This window comes from Lynx canadensis, chromosome X (genome assembly GCF_007474595.2).
Source record: "Lynx canadensis isolate LIC74 chromosome X, mLynCan4.pri.v2, whole genome shotgun sequence".
Lineage (NCBI taxonomy): Eukaryota > Metazoa > Chordata > Mammalia > Carnivora > Felidae > Lynx > Lynx canadensis.
Window position 1 is genome coordinate 108,937,788 of NC_044321.2, and position 19,886 is coordinate 108,957,673.

General features: G+C 50.7%; 1 long non-coding RNA gene across 1 annotated transcript; it reads right to left on the reverse strand.

The window, feature by feature from the left end:
• Nucleotides 1-1,061: 1,061 nt before the first annotated feature.
• On the reverse strand, nucleotides 1,062-11,608 carry LOC115507626. The gene is made up of 5 exons (XR_003966752.1): nucleotides 7,692-11,608; nucleotides 6,593-6,784; nucleotides 1,942-1,975; nucleotides 1,527-1,572; nucleotides 1,062-1,448 (listed from the first exon to the last, which is right to left on the reverse strand). It is a non-coding gene; the product is annotated as an uncharacterized LOC115507626 (long non-coding RNA).
• Between the last annotated feature and the right edge of the window lie 8,278 nt (nucleotides 11,609-19,886).

Below are 19,886 nucleotides of genomic sequence, written 5' to 3' on the forward strand. Positions count from 1 at the left end.
AGGATGCCAGGAGCCGCCCTCCAGGAACACTAGAGGCCGAGTCAGATTGCACTCGGGGAGGGCACAGGCTCGGGGCGGAGGTGGTGGGATCAGAGGGCTTGAGTTGTCTTGCGTAACCCAAGGTCGGAGGGGAGGGGAGGGGAGGAGCAGGCGCCCCGACCTGCGGGCAGGTGGGGGGAGGTGGGGGGCCTTCCCCTACCAGCAGTGGGGCTGGGGTCAGGCAGCTGTCCTCACTGCCCGGGACAGTCTTGCCCGTGCCTCACTGCTCCCGCACCTGCGCTGCTCCTGCACCTTCTCTCGCTGGTCCCTGGCTGGTCCCCTGAGCTGGCCATGTACCCAGGGCGCTCTCCCCTGGGCCTCAGCTTGTTTCTCAATGCCCAATGTTCTCACTCCCATCCGACTTCCCTGAGGGACTGTCGAGCCCTGTAGGCTCTCGCAGGGGATCCAGGGCCCCGTACTGCCAAGATGGGCCGGGGCCTTCAGTCCAGTACATTCTCGGCTTCCAGCCGCCACTGCCTACCAGGTTTTCCCCACCCGGCCAGATAAGGGTCTGGCCGGTCCAGACTTTGGGGACAGTGAGAAGAGCCATTCCCTTCAGGGGGCCCAGAGGGTGTGACATTCCCATATTAAAATGCCCTGTGCTCTGACTTTTAAAATATGAAATAGAACCAACAATGACACAAGGCTTTCGTGTCTAAATGATAATCTGAGCATCAGAATGAGAAACCCCAAAGGAGTGTCCTCAACTTCCCGCCCTGCTGGTGGCCTGTTCTGAAACAATGTGTGTCCCTAGGCTAGTACCTGGGTTTTCCAGGGGAACCCAGAGGGTGTCTCAAAACCGCCTCGGGAGAGGAGTCTCCCTTCCTGGGGGGACCTGCTTCCACACCGCGGTTCCCTTTTGTCCCGGGTTAAAGGTGGAAGAGACCTGCCCTGCAGTGTGACCTCGCCGTGCCCCGGTGTAGGAGAGCTCCTGCACTCCGTGTGACCATGAGTACGATCCCCTGTCCAGCGTAACTGACCTAAGAATGCTGTTCGGGCAATAAGAACACATGGAACCAAAAGGAGGAAAACGCAGCTTTTATTTCAAGAGCTGACACGAGAGAGGTGTTTGTTATTTTAAATCAATTTTTCTTTCGCATTTTCAAGAGGTGGGGGCGGGGGCGGGGGCGAGCAGGCAAGACCCATGGTTGTTTGGAAGGGGCCACCTGCACCGGGACGTGGCTCAGTCCAGCATCCACACCCACATGGACAGGTCCACGTCACTTCTGTGCCTCCCCAGCTGCCTATTCAGTAAAAAGCACACGATATTTTGGGAAGGCCTGGGGCGTCTTGAGGGTCTAGTTGTCTTCTCCTCGTTGCTGGGTGCGGGTGTGCTGGGTTTCACTTCAGGTTTTTCTTTCTCCATGACTCGCTGACGCCACAGACGGCTTCACGAAGGAGCACCACTCCTGGAAAAGATGATGAGAGTCAATCGACCCAGGGGACCCGGGGGGCTCTTCCCCCCCCCACCCCCCCACCACATGCACCTGTTTCCAGGGTAGTCCACAGAGATCGCTTTATCTGCCTTGTTCCCTGCAACAGGCAAGAACAGTTAAAGAGAATCCACTCCAGGCATTTCAAGAAGGAAAGGATCTAAGGAAAGGATCCTTAGGAATCTAAGGAAAGGATCTGTGTAAGGCCCGGAGGAGCAAAGGACAAGGGCTGTGAGTGTGATGACAAACTGCCTTTGGAGACCGCACTCACCCCTAATACCTGACCTTGACCCCCACACCCCTGATCCCTACCACGACCCCCAGACTGCCCCCCCCAAAACTTTGTGCTGTATTTCTGAACCCGACGCAGTGCCCGTTTTATCCAGTAGGGTTGGGGGTCATCAGGTGGGTGGGCGAGGTAATGTCACAAAGAAATATTACATGTTATTGGTGGATATGGATGTCTTACCTCTCAGACCACCGAGCTCTCGCTTCAGGAACGTCTGGAAGAGAGGTCAAGGAGTGAGAGAGAGGATTCTTCTCCTCCTTGTCTTATCCTTCCTGCCCTGAGCCCCAGGGCCTGACTGGCTAAGCCCAGAGGTGTCACGGTGACTCACAATGGCTCTCAGAACCTTTTGACCACACGCAAGTTCCGAGCGCTGGACACGATCACCTTGGTTACTACTGGTTCATGGCTGAAAACTGCAAGTGGGCCAGTGGTGCCGGGGCCGGGGGGGGTCAGTTGTTACCCACATTCAGTGACACCTGGATCTCATAGTTGAGGACTATGAGAACCAGGTCAGACCTCCTTTGCCTGAGAGGCAGGGAGGGCCCAGCCTCCAAGCTATCGTCCCAAACCGAGTAGAACCACATCAAGACACTAAGATACGGAGTTCAGTCTCTAAAAGACCTCAGAAAGGGATAAGAACTATTATTAGTGTCCGACTAACACAAGACAGTGGCAAACCTGCCTTTCTCTTAATGGATTTCCTTCTTAGGAGAACCAAAGTAAACACCCAGGAAGTAGATCAGGAAAGGTTGGCTGACATCACTTGAACACATAAGAAAATAAGTTTTGTAGACACTTCTATTAGGAAATACAATACAAAGAAAATGTCTTATTCAAACGCATCATGAGCATTGTAAAATACCTCCAAATATAATTAACTTAAAAAAAAAAAAACCTAGGGAAAACGTCCATGAACCTTTTCATGAGCTTCCTGTTTGGACACTGAAATAACATTTTTATTTATTTTGGGGGGGGGGAAAGGAAGGCTAATCTTTGAAATGTTGTCGATTCTGCTCTAAATTCCCCTCTAAATGTGTGATTTCAGTGTGATCGCAATCATAAGCCACAACAGGAATTTGAGTGTATACTTGGAACCAGTACCTGGGGTATAAAATGACCTTGAAGAGAAAATGCGAGGGATTATCCAAACGGGGGAGTTTTCCCTACTGGATATTAAAACTTACTCTATAGGATTAGCAATGAAACAGGAATTGACAAACACTTCAGTGGAACAAACTAGAGAGTCTAGAAATATTTTCATATATATGTGGGGATCAAGTAAGTGATAAAGCTGGCGTTTCACATCAGGTGTCACCTTTAAGCAGTGTCTTATGACTAAGTTGGTGTGTGTGTGTGTGTGTGTGTGCGCGCGCGCGCGCGCGCGCACGCCCTTGCGTACACATGTTGCGTGTATTCTTAAAGTGCGGAGGAGCTTCTGGGGCCACTTGTTATCTCTCCTAGAGGTAATTCTAGATCCCGTCAACTTTTACAGGCTTTTTCAGTCGTGCTTCTTCCCGAAGCCGGCTCTGGTATCAACCAGTCATGGAGAAAGGACACGGAGAAGTCGGTCCCAGCGCGCCCTCGCAGAGCATCAAGAAGGCAGGTGAATACCTGAAACCCACCTGGGCCTGTTAAAACGTGCTGAGCTTTTTACTGGGGCGGCAGCTGGGGAGGCACAAAAAGGATGAGGCTCTGACCCGGTGGCTGTGGACACTCACACAACGGTCACCAGGGTGGACGTGGCCTTTGCCAAAAAGCCATGGGACTGACCCACCCAAGATCCTTGGGGATCATGAAAAATCCCAGGAAATGCTGTGGGTCCACAAATCCTTCCCCTGAGGAAACCATTCAAGTTGAAACATTGATTTCACTTCTCCTGGGTTCGTGTGTTTCTTGTTCTCGTGCCCTCCGTGCTTCCGACTCTATGCCAGCCAAAGGCCACCAACGTGTCAAGTCCTGCTATTCACCCTTAGACGGTGTTTCCTAACTAACACGGCAGCGTCTGGGGGATTTGGAATTGAGAGGGGTCCCCTTTGGAGAAGCTGGAAAGGCTGCTGAGTTTACGAGCGAAAAGGCCTCACACCTCCAACTTACTAAGGAGACGGGTCTTGCAGGAGGCCGCTCGGAGGTCTCAGAGTTTGCGGGGGACAGTGGGAAGAAGTCAGAATCCAAATAAGTTTCGAAAGGGGGTGACTGGGGGGAAGGAGGACAGTTCTCCATGTGGGGGTCTAATGGTTGGAAACGGGGAGGGAGGCATATTCTGGCTGAGTCGCAGTGGGATGAACGTGCCACACCTGGTCCCCCTTTCCTACTTAGGCCTTTAGCCCGGGCCAGGCCTGAGCTGGGAGGGAGCGGAGGCATAGACTTGGAAAATCCATCAGAGCTGTGGTTATTACCTTGGACAGGACCCTGACCCCCTGACCGTGTGGAATACTAAGCTCACCAAACACATTCTATCACCGCATAGTGATCACAAAAATCATGAGGCCTGATCCTGCAGTTGATGATGGGAAATAGAGAAGGAGGCTGGCAGAGGTTTGCTGGGACATCCAGAGGGGTCAGGAAACACCATGTTCGTGGTTTGGCCCCTGTTTGCTCTACATAACAGTCACACAGACATGGGAAATCCCAGATTCAGGCTGGTGCTCACCCCAGGGCAGATAGATTCCCTGTGTTGCAAGTTCTATTTCCCTAGCTGGGAGGTGTTCACACAGTCATTCATTATGCTATTCCCTATATGTTCTACACATTTCTGTGTTCCTGATACACTTCATCAGTTGGGAAAAAGAAAAGGGGAGATAATGAAGCAAGCAACAATGACCGAGAGAAAAAGAATGGTGTAGAGCCTATCTTTCTAATATTGGTAAAAAATAACTGAGTGTAGAGCTCTATTTCCAACCGAATATATGAGTTTCAGAGTAAAATAAACACATCTAAAAATAAATTTACGTATAGTTGGGGCGCCTGGGTGGCTCAGTCGGTTGAGCATCTGACTTCGGCTCAGGTCATGATCTCCCGGTTCGTGAGTTCGAGCCCCACGTCGGGCTCTGTGCGGACAGCTCAGAGCCTGGAGCCTGCTTCGGAATCTGTGTCTCCCTCTCTCTCTGCCCCTCCCCTACTCATGCTCTGTTTCTCTCTGTCTCAAAAATAAATAAAAACATTAAAAAAATTTTTTTTAAATTAAGTATAGTTGACATATAATATTAGGTTAGTTCAGGTATACAGCGTAAGTGATCAAACAATTCCATGCATTACTCAATGCTCAGCAGAAGTATAGCTATCATCTGTCACCATGGAGTTATTACAATATTACTGATGATATTCCATATGGGGCACTTTTCATCCCCATGACTTATTTATTTTATAACTGGCAGGTTGTACCTCTTAATTCCCTCCACCTATTTTGCCCATCCCTCCCCCACGTCCTCCCTGGCAACCACCAGTCTGTTCTTTGTATCTATGAATGTGTTTCTGTTTGTTTGTTCAGTGTTTTTTTAGGTTCCACATATAAGTACACTCATATGGCTTCTATCTTTCCCTGACTTTTTTCATTTAGCATGATATCATCTAAGTCCATCCATGTTGTTGTAAATGCAAGATTTCCTTCTTTTTTATGGCTGAGTAATATTCCACTCTGTGTGTGTGTGTGTGTGTGTGTGTGTGTGTGAGTTGTGTGAGCATGTGTAATGTCATATCTTTATCCATTCATCTATTGATGGACACTTGGGTTTCTTCCATATCTTGGCTATTGTAGATAATGCTGCAATAACCATAGGGGAACATATATGTTTTTGAATCAGTGTTATTGAATTGCATGCATTTTTAATATACAAGGTGTCCAAGTCCTGGTTTCCAGGAAGCAGACCCTGAGGCCAACCATCAGTACAAATAGCTTACTTGAAAGGAAGTACCAGGTAACACCGGTAAGGGTGTGTGATGAAGTGAGACTTGCAAGGAAGGCAGCCAATTAAGGGGGGGGATGATCTAGAAAGTTACCAGTTTGGCAAGTGGAGCTTACTCAGTGGGGGGACTATGGGAGACTGGGTAGAATACATTTCACATCCATCCCAAGTATGGGACATGGAACCTGGAGTATGTAGCTGCCAAATACCCAAACATTATTTTTTTAAGTTTATTTTATTTATTTTTGAGAGAGAGAGAGAGAGAGAGAGAGAACAGGAGGGGCAGAGAGAGGGAGAGAGAGAGAGAGAGAGAGAGAGAGAATCTCAAGCAGGCTCCATACTGTCTGATGGGGGGCTTGATCTCACAAACTGAGATTGTGGCCTGAGCCGAAATCAAGAGTTGGACGCTTAACTGACTGAGCCACCCAGGTGCCACCCCCCCCCCCACCATTATTAATAAAGGGCTCGCTACTTGCAGAGGCAATAAATATCTGACACTTCCAGTGGCCTTGGGTCATGTCCAGCATGCTCCAAGGGTAAGAAAAAACACTCAGGCAGAGAATCATGGGTGATTGTAGTAAGCGGCCTTGTGGGTATAGACGTGAGACCTGGTTTTGAAAGGTGAGAATCAAAATACATGTCAGTGTCCTAATCTTTTTGACATAGTCTTCTCCTTAGATATGTCAACATTCTATCCACTGTTTGTGTAAAGTTCTCAATGAACTGCAATTACATTTCTTCTCTAAAGCTGATCATGCATTAAACCGATTAGCATTTATAATTGGAATCGGGTTTCAGGAGCCCCAGCCCCGGAAAATGTTGTAAGGTTTCAGCTGTCTAAAGAACGTTTGCATTGCAGACATTAAAATCTTCTCTCAGGGGAAAAGAGAGCAAGACTTTTGTATTCTGTTCTACCTACAGATACGCACCGCTGGGCACGTGGGCACCTATCTCTCCCTGGGATCTCAGAAGGATCTTGGGCTGTGGATGTCAGCAGCTCTGTTCTTGCCGTCCAGTCAAGAGGGGCCCAAGCTGCAACGTCTGACGTCCTGTGTGAGGGGCTCCTGAGAGTGCAGAGCGTGCCAGGAACCTCCTCTCCTGGTCTCCCATGGCAGCTGGAACTGTATTTATATCCTTGTTATTAACCTCTCTTAGGCTGCTCCTTCCCCCACCCCGGCGCATCCATGACCACCCCTGGCCTAGCATCCTCCTAGTGCTTCCTGGCCCAGGGGTCTCAGAAAGGCTGTTCTCCGTGGTGACTCCATTAGGTCCCCAGCACAGTCCCACGTGGCCACAGTGGCCCTCTTCAGCTTTGATGGGAGCCCAGCTATGAATCTTTGTCATGGTTCAGATTAGGCTTTCAGCGTCCAGCTCCCTTGTTTGTTGTTTTTCTGTCTCCAGTACCACCAGTCATCGACTGTCGGCAAAATGCCTAAGAGCTATCACAACTTCAGGCTGCAGTTGTAAATGACTGGGGAGTCCTAGTGGCTCAGAGGGCCCCAGATGCTTGCCCTCTGAATGAACTCTAAAAGAGCTGCTCCCTTTAAAAGAGATCCAGTGCAATCCCTGTTTACAGTAAGACAGGCTAAGGGACCATGACCAGCCCAGGGGCACTCAAAGCAAATTTGAGAGGGGCAAGTGTCTTCGACGTGTCACTGCCTCTCCGTTAGGGACCCCCATCCGCCCCCATCTGTGCCCTAGGCCCAGATATTCTGTTCGCCTCTTTATAGAGCCACATTTCCCAAACTCTTTCAGGGAGTACTGGATCTAGGAGATATGAGTAACTGTGCTGTAAACAAAGTACTCCCTTGACCAGTATGTCTGGGAAAGTCTACACCATGTTATATCCTTATATAGGTGATGCACAGTATCCACCAGCACTGAAATCTTCAAGAAGACTTCTTTACTCCTCTGCCTCTCCTACTCCTCCCCTTCCTCTTCTTTTTCCCCTCCTCTTTCCTCCCATCTTCTCCCTCTTACCCACCCTCTTCTCTCTCCCCAAGAAGATATCTGGATACAGATGCTTACACAAGATGATTGTGGCCAAAGGACAGACTCATTCCCTTTGCTTTCTTGTCTTCCTTGGTGTTTGAATGTTGGCCATTGGATTACTGGTCCTGGCTGACTGTGAGCACATACCAGCATCTGATTCTGGTGTCTGTGGTTGCTGTTGTGGCTCCCGATAAGGAGAGCTGTCCATCTTGGGCCATCCGCTTCTCTACCCCACGCCTCTTCTTGTTGACCCAGGCTCCCCTGGGCGTCTCTATGGAGTCTGAGGCCTGCAGCGGGAATCGTTGATGCTACAAATGAGCCATGCGGAACCCAAGGAAATAATCTCAGGCCTCTCCTAAGTGCCAGGCTGGCATTTCTGGCCTCCTCTTGCCTCCTTCTGTTGGTGTGGGGCACTGAGAGGGTGTCTCCCTCCCAGAGCTCCGGGTAGAATTCGGGGCCAGGTGCCATTCTGCTCTAGGGTTTCCAACCTGTCTTGAATGTCTGTCCTGTTCATGTTTCCTATCCTGATACTCTCCCCTTCCTTTCCAAGTCTCTCAACACGTAGCCTTTTCTCTCCAGTACCATTGCATACAGTTATATAGGTGTGTGTTCCTGGGGACAACCTCCTGGGAGAGCCTGGAGGTTGAGGAGGGATGTGACGGGAGCCACAAAGCCACCAGGAGAGGAGTCAGGCAGAACTGGGAAAGCCGCGGGCTTGGGTGGCGGAGCGAGGCAATGGGGTAGGGATGTGGGTCAAGCAGGTCTACACCCCTGCAGTGCCCCTGCTGGGGAGCTCCTCAGGGGAAGGGGACTGAAATCCAGAGGGAACGAGTGGAGCAGAGAGAGAGGCGGCATTCACAGCACTAAGGTTGCCAAGCAGAAAGCAAATTCTCCCTATGTTTGAAATGTTTCAAAATGTAAAAGGTGGGGGACGAATAAAAAATAAAAGTCGGCAGACTGGCTAAAGACAAAGCACTGTCCTCAGCGTGGTACATTCTCATGGGGGTATAGATGAACATTTCAGAAATGGCCGTACAGGTATAGTTTACGGAGGCTGGATGGTGGGAGCCACTGCTGGTGAGGAAATTTACAGTTAAGCAAGAAGGAAAGGCTAGATGACCCATGTGGCAATGGACTAAAGTCATATTTATTCTAATAGACACAAATGGATAGATATAGGAATATTTATAGATTTGTGCATATACAAGTTACGTTAGTTTCCTATTGCTGCTGTAACAAATTAGCACAAACCCAGTGGCTTGAAACAAAAGAATTTTTTTTTCTCCTAGCCTTCTGGAGTTCAGAAACCTAAACTCAAGTTGTTAATGGGCTGCATTCCTTCCAGAGGCTTCAGGCAAGAATCCATTTCCTTGCCTTTTTCAGTTTTCAGAGGCCACCTGCATTCTTTGGTTCATGACCCCTTCCTGGCATCACTCCAGCTACTGCTTCCATGGTAATATCTCCTATTACTAACTCCACCCCTCCTGCCTCTTCCTTATATAAGGATGCTTGGTGAGCAGAGGGATTTTGGCGGGGGGGGGGGGGCGGTTGGTGATCAAGGAAGACACAGGACAATGAGAGGGAGTAGCACACAAACCTTATTTGGGCAGCACAAGGACAGGGTTCTATGAGAGGGGAAATCCCTCCCAGCAAGAGACCTTCCAGAGACAGAGGTATGGGGGCCACCACCCACATGGGGAATGGGGCAAGGACATTTCCAGAGAAGAAGGGACAATGAGAGAGGAAACGGTTTCATGTCTCTTAGCGGCTTAGTGGGGAATCTCTGGGTCAGGCAGTTCCAAAGGGTGGCAGCAGTCTGGGGTCTTTTGTAGCTCCAGTGTTTGACTTATCTGCGGTTGGCAGATGATGGGTGAAGTTTTGTGGAGTATGTAAAGTAGGTAGGCTCCAAATGGCTTTGGAAATATGTTTTTTGGACTATTTAAAACAACTGGCTGTATGAGAATTTGGGTTTGACACCAGTGGGCTTTGGGCCCCTTTGGTCCTAGCCTGCTATGACGAAGTAAACAACATAGGGGTTCATCATGAGGAGTCACCCACAGCTAAGGACACGACAAAATGAGAAAGAAGGGACAGCAGTGGTTACCAGAGGCCATAGTTACCTCCCTTAACTTGCTTACATTCTGCGGAAACCATAAAGCAGCACATCCTAATCTTTTGGTAGTTTTGAGAAGCTGATGGACTCACTTCCTAGAAAAACACACACATACACATCCAATTTAAAAATTTTACAAAATGTTCTAGAACATCCGCGGACCCTCTAGAATTGTGTTGCCCAATATGGTGGTCATAAGTCCCATGTGGCAGATTCAGTTTAAATTAATTATTATTAAAAAAATTCAGTTTCTCATTCATACTGGCCACATTTCAAGCGTTCCATAGACATAACTGCAGTTCTATTATAGTTCAAAGCCACAACTGGGCTTTGAAATTCCATGGGCACAAGGCTAAGAACCCCATCCCTTAAATGAACCCCTATACATCTGGTGGCCTGTCACCCCACTCCCAGTCTAACATGGGCTGTCCTGTGTTTCTGAATATATACAGGCCACAAAAGAAATAGGGATCAATACTTAAAACACTGGGGAACACCCTGAAAGTCCATTCGGCTCTGAGTAACCCTTGGTCATCGTCAATCACAGGCATCTTGGCTACAGCCACGCCTCCAAAGACTGCAAATCCAAAATCCTTCCTTCTCCACTCAAGGCGTGTGTACTTCAGCCAATATCAGCATGACCCTCATCCTGCTATGGGATGCCAAGTGGCTTTCTCGTGAGAAAAATGCACTGCATCAGGACAGGCCATCGGCCATCTGTTCTGCATTAATAACAAAGGACACCGATCACGTTCATGGCTCTCTGTCGAGGTGCTGTTCTAAGCCTCCTGCATATATTAGGTCATGTGGCCCTCACCCAGAGCTAGGGGGTGGGGACTAGTATTATGCCCTAAATACAGATGAGGGGACTGAGGACAGAGGTTTAGGAGGACTGAATAATCTGTCCCATGTCACCCAGGAAATGCCAGAGGAAAATGGTGACAAAGCTAGAAGGGATAGACCCTTGCAATGCTCATGTCTAAAAACATCCAAATGTTCTTAGGGCAATCCCTGAGGCCACCCACGTGGTCACACACGAGTCTCAATACCAGCACCCACCCTAAGCTATGGGTACTCTCTCTGCATTTGCCAAGATGTCTTCTGTACCTGTCCTCTTCCCTGGAGTGGGACAAAGAAAAAAATACTCATGATCTTCCTAATCATCCCAAATCATCCCTTCTAGTCATCCCAAATGTACACTGTGACCCTATCACCCCTTATCTCGATGGTAACCTGGACTCCCGCGGCAGACCATCCAGGCGGGATAACCTGCTCGCTTTGTGAGCCTGACACCCAGCGCTTCTGTCTGTAACATGAAAATGATGATAGCATCGATTTCACAAAATTTCCTGTGTCGGATGCAACTGCACGGAAGCGAACGACAGCATGCGGGGCACAGAGGAAGCACTCAGGAAACGTTATTGTCCCGAGCACTGATTCCTAGAAAGCTTCCCCATCTCCCGCCTAGGCACCTAACCGTCGCTGGAGGGCATCCAGGAACTCGGCCGGCTGGGGCTGTGGACCCGCCCTCACCGTGCTCAGCCTCGCAGCCCGCAGCCCTCCCCAGACGCGCCGACCCCTCCACCACGTCCACCAGGGCCCTGACCGTCCCGCTGTCCCCCCGTCCGCCCTTCCGCAAAGAAACGTCACTGCACCCCGGGACTCACGGCTTCTCCCCAAAAGCCGCCAGAGCGAGCCTGCTCTCGCCCGGCCCACGGATAGAGAGGTGTTTGCAGAGCGGGCACTCGGAGAAAGGCGAGGGGGGACACGTCGTGGGAACGTCTAAAAGCCAGTCACAAATCGGCTGCCTGGGGCGCGAGCATGGCCCCAGCGCGCTCCCGCCCACGATGTCCCGCCGCCCCGAGGGATAATCCCCAGGGACGGATCCCGGTCCCGGACAATCAAGGGAAGGCCCGGCCGGGTCGTAGGGAGCTGCAGCGGCGACTGACCGGGTCAGGTCTGGCGGCGGCCAGTAGGTGAAGCCCCAGCGGGACCGGCCAGCCCCTTCACACCGCCCGCGGGACGACCACGCCCTGTGGCCACTTAGGGACTCCCCATCTTTGCACAAGGCCCTCTCAGGCTCCCCGCGGCAGCTGCGCAGGGCGCAGGCGCGCGCCCGCACTCCCTGCGGACTACATTTCCCGGCAGGCCCCGAGACGTCCGCCCCGCCATCTGGTTCCCTTAGCAAGCCGACGTGGGAGAGGACGCCACTTCCTTGGCTTCCTTCGGGCCCCCAGCCACTTTGGAAGCGTTCCGGTTTCCGGTCTTAAGTGCTTCTGGAGCCCGGGAACTTGGGTGGGACGTTCCCGGTTTCTGATCCTAGCAGCCCTAGAGAAATCGGAACTGTGGGGACCCCTTTTAACTCTTAGGACTGGGTCACGGATTCCCAAACCTCTCTGTGAGGCAAGAATTTCTTGGGAGATCTTGGTAAAAATTCAGATTTCTGGGCCCCTTCCCGACACCCTGATGCACTACATCTCGCATGAGCTCAAGAATTCTCATTTTAATAAACTTTCCTGGGCTTATGACTCTGGTCTTGGTCTCGCGGGTGACAGTGGCCTTGGGCTACCTTTCTAGTTTCTTCTTTTGAACACCCCGAGCTTCGACCTCGCTACCCCTAGTGCTCGTCTCTACTTTCCGCCGCCACTAGAGGGCTCGTGGGACTTTGGGTTCGTCCAGTGGCCCTGCCTCTTGTTTTCTGATTGGTCCCTCGCGGGCCCCGTGCTGGGGTCACATTTTCCGTCCTGGGTGAGTTGGCGCGAGGCCAGAGGCGATGCTGTTTCTGGGAGACCTAGTCCTCACATCGGTCCCCAGCTAGTGCTGATGGTGTTCGAACGCCAGACTTTAGAGCTGGTACTTCCCTCGTGGGACCAGGACGGAGAGCCACCTGTGATTGTGCCTCCCAGACCTGGGCGGAAGTGAGATGAGGGGCCAGGCGCCCCACCGCCCCGAACACGCAGAGGCCCGGGCACTGGAGACAGCTCCCCCCGGGTCGGAGTTGGGCTGGTGGGCTGGGACTGGGGGCCAGGGGCATGCGGATCCTGCACGTGCTGTTTATTGTCGCACGGGGCTCCGGACACCTTTGCCGGAGGTGGCGGCCGGTTTCGGGGTCAGGATGTCTAGGAACCTGACCATGGCATCTGGCCCAGGCTCCCAGGAGCAAAAAGGGCCCCTGTTGTGACACCCCGGGAGTTACTGTGCCTACAGTGAGGACCTGCCCTGCCCACCCACCCCCTTGCCCCCCGCACCTGATGGCCCAGACTGGTGGCCTCCCACTTGCGCTTCTGTGGCTCCTGGCGCTAGGTCCCTGGAAACCGTCAGGCGGCTGGCTCCTGGAGCTGTGTCACTCGAGGGTGGCTTTGGCCTGAGACGCGCACCCTGGAGCAGGCCCTAGATCTGTTGGTGTCCGAGCGGTCCCTGGCCCTCCTGTCCCAGGACATCCACAGCCAGGTGCAGAAGCGCTTTCTGCCTCTTGCAGCGTCTATGCGGAGAGCTTGAGAGATGAGGGAATAGGTGAGAGAGAGGGACAGAGAGAGTGCTTTTATCTGGTTTGGTTGGCCCCGAAGACTGGGACACCACGGAGACTTACTTCCCCATTCGGATTTTCTTGATTCCCCGGAGTAGAGCTTACTTGGGCAAGTGACTTTTTCTCATTTCGTCTGGAACTGTGATCCTCCAGATTTTCCCCAGGCGCAGAGTGAACGGGGAAGAGGGAGGCAGTGTTGCTGCTACAATGGTCAGTGTCCACCCGAGGTAGATCCTAGGGGTTCAGGTCCTGGCTCTGCTCACTGCCCACTGACGATGTGACTTTGGGCAGGTGACCGTTGCCCCTTGGGCCTCGCTTCCCGCGTGGCTCAAAGGCTTATGCGGTGGTTTTGAGGACGAAAGGGGGAGCACCGTGTACATTTGACGGCACTGCTGGCATGTTGGTGCTGAAAACTGTTGCTGGCCTGGCCTGGTGGCCAAACCTGTAGGTCCAGCTGCCCCGGAGGCTGAGCCAAGGAGGATCGCTGGAGCGCAGGAGTTCTGGGCTGGAGAGCGCTATGCTGGCGGGGTGCGTGGGCCAAGGTCGCCATCTCTTTGGTTAATCTCTCAGAAGCGAGAGACCACCAGGTTACCCGAGGAGAGGCGAACCCACCCAGGCCGGAAACTGAGCAGGTGAAAATTCACAGGTGGACCAGCAGTGGGCTTGCGCCTGTGAATGACCTCCGCCCTCCGTCCTGGGCAACATAGGGAGACCCGCCTCTAGACAAACACAACGGTTGGTTAGCCGTTGTTACGTTAGGGTCAGCAGTCCGGTCCCGTCCGCAGAGCTGGGTCTCAGTTGACGGTGAGCCCAGAAAAGCAGTTTGGCTGGAGGCGCTGAAGTCATTACCCCCACACCCCCCCCCCCAAGTCAGGTTATCCAGCAGTGAGGAATGGGAGAACTGGTGGGGGAAGGAAAGAGGGAGTGGAGTACATCGGAAGATGTATGGGGGGAAGGTGTGCACTGGGAACGTCTCCCCACACGCTCCACATACAATCACATGCACACATTTGCACTCTTGAAGCCATTTGAAGCTCTCGTGGGGTCCAAAGTGACAAACCGGTCGTCTGTTATGCAAGTTTGTCCTCGGATCCCTGTAAGAATTTCCCTTGCTGTTTGGCCCTTTTATGATAAGTGATGGCAGGTTGGCTTTTAGGTCACAAACAATGGGCTGGGAACAGACATGCTTTCCAGGGAAACTCTGCCTCAGGGAACAGCGTTAACATCACTGAGCTTCAAGCTGTGGCCAGTGGACACTCAGGGAAGCCCTGAAGCCTAGAGTAGTTGCTACTTCTGGTTCGTTAGGTCTAATCCGCTTATCATCACCAATATAGTAGTAGTTCTTGGTGATGTCTTGTGGAAGGGAAAGTTGATCAAGATTCCCGGAACTAGAGGTGCCTCGGTGACTTAGTCGATTGAACGTCCAGCTCTTGGTTTTGGCTCAGGTCACGGTCTCGCGGTTCATGGGTTCGAGTCCCGTGTCGGGCTCTGCATTGAGAGTTTGGAGCCTGCTTGAGATTCTCTCTCCCTGTGTCTCTGCCCCTCCCCTGCTCACTCATGCACTCTCTCTCTCTCTCTAATATATAAACTTTTTTTAAAAGCTTAAAAAAAATAAATTAAAAAAAAAGTTCCAGGGACTAAATGAGGACACAGATTTAGAAGTTGACAAATGCCCGAGGTGGGACAATGAAAATGTATTGCTGGCCTTGCTGGCTGAAATCAAATGGCTTCTGGTGGTATTTACTGACAGTTATCGAGGAAACACATTTGCCAGGAGCTGCATACCGGGTACCAGCAATGAAACCACATCTGAAATAGTATCTGTAACTGTGGCCCCCACCTGGGCGAGTTTACGGTAAGGCACTGTCATCCCCCAGGATGCATGTGGTGTCTACACAGGCTAAATCAGCAAAGTGAATTGGGGCACGGTGGGAATCGCCATTCCTACGTGTTTCAGGTCCTTGGTGGTGGCGCTCACCCCTGAAATCCCTCTAAGAATGTGGCATTGCTTCCGGATTACTACTTTTCGTAAATAAGGGAAGTTCTAGTGGTTTCCACTTGGCCTTTCTCACCATAATAGCTGTCACTCCATAGGTCAGGGAAGAAATGTGGGTATACCTGTTCCAGTTATAGTCTGAAACGGGGGAAGTAATCATAGGGTGCATTTGGGGACTTAATGGGCCCTCTGTGAGACAGTACTAAGCCAAAACTGCATTAATCACCTGACCTCCACGAGCCCCCACTCTGACTGGTGGGCCACAGCAATGCTTCGGGTCTGCTGGAATTAGTGTCAGCTCAGAAGCAGTGTTCATTACTCCCCCAAAGGTCTGCTCATCTCCTTTTCCCTAATGCACAGTCACCCTGGTAATAGGCCATAGGTCCCTTCGGGGAGAGGCTGGCTGAAAGATTAACATTCTATATTTTGGGCAGTGCAGTGAGGTCTTTCCTTAGGGGCCTGCGTCCCCTTCATTCAAAGGGAGCTGGGTATACAAACTGGCTCAGGGCACCTGGGTGGCTCAGTCGGTTGAGTGTCCGACTTCGGCTCAGGTCTCGATCCCACGGTCCGTGAGTTCGAGCCCCGCGTCGGGCTCTGTGCTGACAGCTCAGAGACTGGAGCCTGCCTCGGATTCTGTGTCTCCCTCTCTCTCTGACCCTCCCCCGTTCATGCTCTGTCTCTCTCTCTCTCTGTGTCAAAAATAAATAAACATTTAAAAGAATTAAAAAAAAAAAACTGGCTCAAATCTGGCAGTGGGTTGAGGGGCTGTGACCGTTTTGGTCAATCAATTTCCACTTCTGCACACTCAACCGGGAACACTTCCACTTAAATAGCTCAAGTAAGAAGTTAGTAGACTGTCCATTTGCTTCTCTTCAAGGGACACCATGATCAGCTATGACACAAAGCTCATCCCTGGATTTTGGTGGAGGGCATACACTGTGCACTGTCCAAGTTTTCCAACTTTTCTGTGTGTAGACAATCCTCATGAGAAAGAGTTGGGGAAAGTCTTTTAAAAATACCATGGTTCGTTGGGGCGCCTGGGTGGCGCAGTTGGTTAAGCGTCCGACTTCAGCCAGGTCACGATCTCGCGGTCCGTAAGTTCGAGCCCCACGTCGGGCTCTGGGCTGATGGCTCAGAGCCTGGAGCCTGTTTCTGATTCTGTGTCTCCCTCTCTCTCTGCCCCTCCCCCCGTTCATGCTCTGTCTCTCTCTGTCTCAAAAATAAATAAACGTTAAAAAAAAATTTTAAAAATACCATGGTTCGTGCCCACCCAGGGACACACACAAAAAAGGGGAAACCTCATAAAACAATACCCGTGTACCTTATGATCACAAGCACATTGAAGTACAGGGGAAGGAAGAATCACCCTTCAGCCTGCTTTCATGCATCAAGTACACGAAGTGGTCACAACTGTGAAAACATCGACACTAATTCTGCAAAGGGGTCACAGTTTCTGTTTCCTTTTACTGGGACCATCTCCACTGTCACCATGTCACTCTTCAACCGCTGCGGTGCCCAAGGTGGAGCCCAGCCCCTTCAGGGAGCACCAGATACGGAGGGGAGTCCAGATCCCCGCTTCTTGCCATCGGGCTTGCCCGAAGTCTCTGTCCGCAGGCGGTGGAGGGAGGTTTGCTGTTTCTCTTTGTAGCCTAGCACGCACCAGTTGGAGTTTTGATTCTTGACCTCATTTTCCTCTGAACCCCAGGTCCCTTTCTGGTTACCCATCTTTTTTTCTCCTTCTGGAGTTTCCCAGTCACATACAGTTTTGGTTGATATTGACACATGAGAGTTAAGGCTCTTTTATCATATTAAACCCACGCTTCAAGGAACGTACCGTCTCTCCCCACTGTCGCCTCCCCCAGGCAGACCCTCCCCTGTCGTCAAACTGATGTGGCTCTTCCTTGAGGCCTTGTGTCTTGAACCTAGAACAGTGAGGAGCCCCAGATACTTGAGAGGCACTAGAAAGTCACCCCGATGAGAGGCCTCACCCAGCCCCAATCTTGTGCCGTTACTGGCAAACGTCACCGGCATAGCTATTCTCTGCTGTTTTCATGAGATGATGTCACTACGAAACATCACACGTAAAACATGGGCCAGGTGCACACGTGTGTCTGTGCTGACCGGGGACAAGTAAGCTGGCCGATTTGCTTTCTTATTAGTCCCTGGCCCTGGGGTCAATGTCAGATAACACTGGCCGGACTTTGTGGTGATAACCAGCTACGGGAAGGCAGCATCGATGGGCCCCATGCTCTCGTAGTGGTATTTCATACAGCAGGCCCAAGCCCCTTCCTGGAGGATCCCATGAGGTCCCTGCGAGGGTGTTTTGTTTTGGGAAGCAAATTGTGCTCAGAGACTGAGCAATGTATTTCACACAGGTTCGCTTGGGAATTTCATAAGCCACTCGCACACAGGGTAATGGCTTTTAAAAATTTTTTAAATGTATTTTTGAGAGAGAGAGAGAACACAAGTGAGGGAGAGGCAGAGAGAGAGGAGCCACAGACTCTGAAGCAGGCCCCAGGCTCTGGGCTGTCAGCACAGAGCCGGACGCAGGGCTCGAACTCACTGACCACGAAATCACGACCCGAGCCAAAGCCAGACGCTGAACCAACGGAGGCCCCCAGGTGCCCCCAGGGTAATGTCTCTTAATAAATGAAGACAGAAGCATCATGATCCAAATCGATCACACTGTTGTTCCAGGTAAGGGAGATGAGAGGAACCAAGCGCAGATTTAGTTGAGCTGTACCTTTCTATGAGTTGGTACTAGGCAGGGATGACTTAGCCAGCTGACAGCTGGCATGCTCTAGCCCCCGTGGCTAGAGCAGGTTGCTAGAGAACCAGTGCGGCTACCGGTGTTGCTGGGCAAGAGGATGGCCTTCCCAGGGCCAGTGGGTGGCTTTCATCACTGGTGGAAAAAGAGGCGCCTTTACTGTGGCAGTAGCTAATTGCCCCCAAGGTCTCTGGAGAGCTGCTTAGATCAGCAAAGTGTGGCCTGGCCCAGGCCAAACACTTTTGGATTGCCCTCCCAAACTCTGCGTATTGATAGCCAAAATGTCCCCTTATCTGGACATGTTGCTTCTTCGTATGTTTCTTATAGATAAGCCCCCAGCGAGGGCTTTCAGCAGCTGAGCTGCTGCGTGCTTATCAGTGAGAACAGACAGATGATGACGTCCCGACACAATCTGCCCATTCTTCTCTCAAAACAACTCTTTTGTCTTGTCAGAAGCAAGTGGATTTGAGATAATACCAAACCACTGCACAGCAAAGAGGCAGCTGAGTTCATACCTTTTATGCTCCTACTTTTACATCACGTACCACACGCTGTTACGCTCTGACACGTCTGTAAAGGAAACCAGAACAGATTTCAACTGGTTTTATACAAAAGTGAGGTTGATGCTGGGGACAGTAAGGACCACAGGGGCCACAAAAGAGTGTCTGTGAGATGTGAGCCGACCCTGAGCAGGAGCCATGCCTCTTTGCGGCAGAGGTAGTGTGAGAGAGGGGCGGAAGGCTGCTGGGTAGAGAATCAGTGCCACGTTTCTACACTGATGGAAACAAAGTCCTAGTACCAGACCTGGGGCAGGGAGGTTATATTGTTGTATAACAACAATAACCGAATTGTTTTTTTTTTTTCTTCCAGGAAATAACTTTAAAATGTTTACTGCTGTAATGAAGGACCATATGGTTCTAAACATCATAAGAAGAAATTTCAGGATTTAAAGTCAGGATCCTCAGGGGAGGGGCACGGAGAGAGGGAGGCAGAGAATCCTAAGCAGGCTCTACGCTCAGTGCAGAGCCCAACGTGAGGCTCAATCTCATGACTGTGAGATCATGATCTGAGCTGAAATCAAGAGTCACTCAACCCGCTGAGCCGCGCCAGTGCCCAGAGTTAGCGTCCTTTTGAGAAAGATTTCAGAGCTGACAGTGGAATCGCTATATCAATTTATATGCTTTTGGAATGTGCGAAATCACCACCACTGCTTAGGAGCCACGGTTTATCTATATGTTTCGCAAGTGCCTGAAACGGTTAAGTCTTAAATATGTGTTATAAGAAAACCAACTAGCAAATCTGTTAGCACTAACAGAATTTCTAACTTTTCTGTCTCCCCAGGAGCTCAAGCATAGCAAGATCAAGATCAGTGAAAGGAAAAACGTTTGTTTTGAAGCATTATTCCTTTATCCTTCAATCTAGCTTAGAAGCACTTTTGAATAAAAATTGACTTCCATTCTGGAAAAGAAGACTCATTTCCTTGTGATCATGTAAGTCTTTACAAAGAAGGGATTATATGCATTTCTTCTACAAGAAGAAAGGTTTAAGATCGCGTCTTGCCTGACACAGGTACACAGAAAGGAGGCAGGTAGGAATGACCTAGGGAAGTTAATGTTAGGTAATGGCTGTTGAAAATTTGCTCATATCACACCCATAAAATAGTTGATAAATCTTGTAGTTAACATTAATATCCTTATACAAATGGCCAGTAAGCACATGCAGATATGCTCGATGTCATTACCTATCAGCAAAACGCACATCAAAACCACAGGGAGGTACTATGTCACAGTACTGTGATGAGTATAATAGAAGAGACAGATTATAACAAG